We start from the raw sequence: 4717 nt of genomic DNA on the forward strand, positions 1-4717 counted from the left end.
TTTCTGTAAGGACCAGACCCTGTTTCTGTAAGGATCAGATCCGGTTTCTGTAAGGACCAGACCATGTTTCTGTAAGGACCAGACCCTGTTTCTGTAAGGACCAGACCTGTTTCTGTAAGGACCAGACCCTGTTTCTGTAAGGACGAGATAAGAGAGAAAGTAGGTGGCTTCACAGGAATCCCAGTATGTTTACAATCAGGGCCTGTGGTCTCCCACTTTTCCCTGTTCGGCAGGGGTGTTCCCCCTGGTCCCCACATCTGGAGCGTGTTAGCCACTTCCTGTCGCTAGCATCCGGTCAGACCCCTACCCCACAGACCCAGAGCCGGGATGGGAGAGGGAGAAGCACAGCAGTGGTCTGGGCCTGTACAAACACGACAAGTGTGTGTGTGTCCTGTTACAAGAATAGTTACCCAGATATTAAATATTGACTGACAGCTCAAAGAGTTATGATTTCCAGGTTTTTGTTTAGCAATGAGGGATATAAATAAACTGTAGAGTAGCATACTAGATGGTAGAATTAACTCTTTGTTTTAAAGTGTTACGGTTTACAGGAGGAGTCTGTGATTAAACAAACATATTTCAAGTTGTAATATCAAAAGATGTGTCTATAAGACTGTGTAGAGATATACAAGAGGACATTTTGTGAAGGCTATTTTCAAGAAGTGGGCATATTGTCTAGCTGTGTTCTCTGAATCTCTTTCTATAAATGTTCATCTGTTCCCTCATGGACTGATTTACTCTAACTATTTATTTATTTATTTATTTAATTCACCTTTATTTAAACCAGGTAGGCAAGTTGAGAACAAGTTCTCATTTACAATTGCGACCTGGCCAAGATAAAGCAAAGCAGTTCGACACATACAACAACACAGAGTTACGCATGGGGTAAAACAAACATACAGTCAATAATACAGTAGAAAAATAAGTCTATATACAATGTGAGCAAATGAGGTGAGATAAGGGAGGAAAAAAATAAAAATGTTAAAGGCCATGGTGGTGAAGTAAATACAATACAGCAAGTAAAACACTGGAATGGTAGATTTGCAGTTGGAGAATGTGCAAGGTAGAGATAGAAATAACGGGGTGCAAAGGAGCAAAATAAATAAATACAGTAGGGGAAGAGGTAGTTGTTTGGGCTAAATTATAGATGGGCTATGTACAGGTGCAGTAATCTGTGAGCTGCTCTGACAGCTGGTGCTTAAAGCTAATGAGGGAGATAAGTGTTTCCAGTTTCAGAGATTTTGTAGTTCGTTCCAGTCATTGGCAGCAGAGAACTGGAAGGAGAGGCGGTCAAATGAAGAATTGGTTTTGGGGGTGACCAGAGAGATATACCTGCTGGAGCGCGTGCTACACGTGGGTGCTGCTATGGTGACCAGCGAGCTGAGTTAAGGGGGACTTTACCTAGCATGGTCTTGTAGATGACCTGGAGCCAGTGGGTTTGGCGACGAGTATGAAGCGAGGGCCAGCCAACGAGAGCGTACAGGTCGCAGTGGTGGGTAGTATATGGGGCTTTGGTGACAAAACGGATGGCACTGTGATAGACTGCATCCAATTTATTGAGTAGGGTATTGGAGGCTATTTTGTAAATGACATCGCTGAAGTCGAGGATCGGTAGGATGGTCAGCTTTACAAGGGTATGTTTGGCAGCATGAGTGAAGGATGCTTTGTTGCGAAATAGGAAGCCAATTCTAGATTTAACTTTGGATTGGAGATGTTTGATGTGAGTCTGGAAGGAGAGTTTACAGTCTAACCAGACACCTAGGTATTTGTAGTTGTCCACATATTCTAAGTCAGAACCATCCAGAGTAGTGATGTTGGACAGGCGGGCAGGTGCAGGCAGCGATCGGTTGAAGAGCATGCATTTAGTTTTACTTGTATTTAAGAGCAATTGGAGGCCACGGAAGGAGAGTTGTATGGCATTGAAGCTCGTTTGGAGGTTTGTTAAAACCTCTTAGAGATTGGGCTACTTTTTTCAACATTCTGTTAAAAATCGCGCAACATTTCAACGTCCTGCTACTCATGCCAGGAATATAGTATATGCATATGATTAGTATGTGTGCATAGAAAACACTCTGAAGTTTCTAGAACTGGTTCAATGGTGTCTGTGACTATAACAGAATGAGTTCCGTGGTCAAAATCGCCAGAAAACCTGGACACTAAATCGACGAAGACAAAATCAACCCGCCAGCCCATGTATTGTCTATTGGAAGGAAAAATTATTAAGGGTGAGATTACAGTTCCTACAGCTTCCACACGATGTCGCCAGTGTTGTGATTTCGATTCAACTAAATCCTTGGTCATCTGAGTAATAGCCACATCCGGTTGTCAAGTCCACAGCTGTAAACAATGGAACCGGAAAAGTTAGTTATGTTTCCCAAACTCGTGCTTATTGAATACAGATCGCCCCGTGATCAATTTGATCGTTTATTAAAGTTTAGTAATACCTAAAGTTGGATTACAGAAGTAGTTTGAAGTGTTTTGTCAAAGTTTATAGGCAACTTTTTTAATTTAAAAAAATAACGTCTCGTTTAAAATATTTGTTTTTACTGGATCTGATGGTGTTCATAAATTGACATTTTGGGTACACAAGGACCGATTTAATCGAAAAAAAGACCCAATTGTGATGTTTATGGGACATATAGGAGGGCCAACAAAGAATCTCGTCAAAGGTAATTAATGTTTTATATTTTATTTCTGCGTTTTGTGTAGCGCCGGCTACGCTAATTCCTTTGTTTACGACCCTTCTGGTATTTCGGCGTGTTGCCTGCTATCAGATAATAGTTACTCATGCTTTCGCCGAAAAGCATTTTACAAATCTGACTCGTTGGCTTGATTCACAACGAGTGTAGCTTGAATTGACTACCCTGCATGTGAATTTTAATGAACATTTGAGTTTTAACGAGTGCTATTAGCATTTGGCGTAGCGCATTTGCATTTATTGTTGGCAAGGGGTGCGGTTGCGTCCCGGGTGGGCCAGACAGGTTAAAACAGACTCACCAGCAGCAAGAGCGACATCATTGATGTATACAGAGAAGAGAGTCGGTCCAAGAATTAAACCCTGTGGCACCCCCATAGAGACTGCCAGAGGCCCGGACAACAGGCCCTCCGATTTGACACACTGAACTCTATCAGAGAAGTAGTTGGTGAACCAGGCGAGGCAATCATTTGAGAAACCAAGGCTATCGAGTCTGCCGATGAGGATGTGGTGATTGACAGAGTCAAAAGCCTTGGCCAGGTCAATGAATACGATTGCACAGTATTGTTTCTTATCGATGGCGGTTAAGATATCGTTTAGGACCTTGAGCGTGGCTGAGTTGCACCCATGGCCAGCTCTGAAACCAGATTTTACTGACTGAACCTCCCACCTCCCTGTGCTACAGTACAGAAAAACTGTAGTTTTATAGGCAGTTCAAAGTCTGCACCTCCAGTCAAACAGATTGCCTTGTAAACATGAACACATCAAATCCCCCTTCTTCTTGTGTACCCATATGTGTGCCATGTGTATTGTCTACAGAACACTAACCAACTGTTCCGACACCATCAACCCACTATAGACTACGTCTGGCCATGTTGCCTGTCTGTCATGGCAGATAGTTACAAATCCACAGGAACTCCAGGACTGTACAGAGCTGAAAGAGAAGAATACTAAGTGTCATCAGGTGCACCTGATGGCTAATCGGGTGACACCATTCGGGTGCACCAGGTCCCCTGCCTGTTCCTAATGTCTTTTCAGGCTTGGAACTTGGTCGCGGAGCATTTCATATTATTCTGTGTGTAAATCCGTGACACTCCATTTAGTATGATATTTTACATTTGGTATGGTTACATAAGACAGATGGTAACTTAAGGCAAAAACAAAAGTTGGGTGGATGGGTGGGTGTTTGACTCTCATCACAGACAACTTCATTATTATTGCTGATTTGCAACTTTTCAACGACTTTTTAGCTACTTTGAAACTACTTAGCGTGTTGGCTAACCCTCTCCTAACCCTCCCCCTAACCTTAACCATCTCCTAGACTTAACCCTAAACACTAGCCTAGCTAAAGTAAGCGAGATAGCTAACGTAAGCCATCTAGCTAGAATTTGTAACATATCATACATTTAGCAAATTCTTAACATATTGTATGTTTTTCAAATGTGTAAAGTACGTTTAGAAAATTCGTAACATTTAATATGAATTGTAATTCGTAGCATATCATAGGGAATGGGTGCTGGACATCCAAAATTAATATATACCATATGAAATGTAACATTTCATACACACACACAGTGCAGTAGACCTAACTATGTAATTATGCTTAATATATTATTATTATTATAGAAGACCAACTCAGTCCCATCCAAGCCTCGTTCCCCTGCCTTGCCCTTCCAGTCCCAAATTTGAATTCAACCAGGCAGCAATAACAGATGGTCTGTTGGCTATGATGTCAAGCGTTTTCAGCTGTTGGCTGAAAGTTGGAGAGACAGGGAGGGAGAGAGCGGGTGGGGGAGAGGGAGGGGGAGGGAGAGAGGGGGAGAGAGAGAGGGGGAGGGAGAGAGCGGGCGAGGGAGGGAGGGGGGAGAGAGAGAGAGACAGGGAGGGAGAAAGAGGGAGGGAGCAGGTGGGTGAGAGGGAGCGGGTGGGGGAGAGAGAGAGAGAGAGAGCGAGACAGAGGAGAGAGGGGGGGAGGAGAGAGAGGGAGGGAGGGAGGAGGAGAGAGAGGGAGGGAGGGAGGGA

This window comes from Oncorhynchus masou, chromosome 6 (genome assembly GCF_036934945.1).
Source record: "Oncorhynchus masou masou isolate Uvic2021 chromosome 6, UVic_Omas_1.1, whole genome shotgun sequence".
Classification (NCBI taxonomy): domain Eukaryota; kingdom Metazoa; phylum Chordata; class Actinopteri; order Salmoniformes; family Salmonidae; genus Oncorhynchus; species Oncorhynchus masou.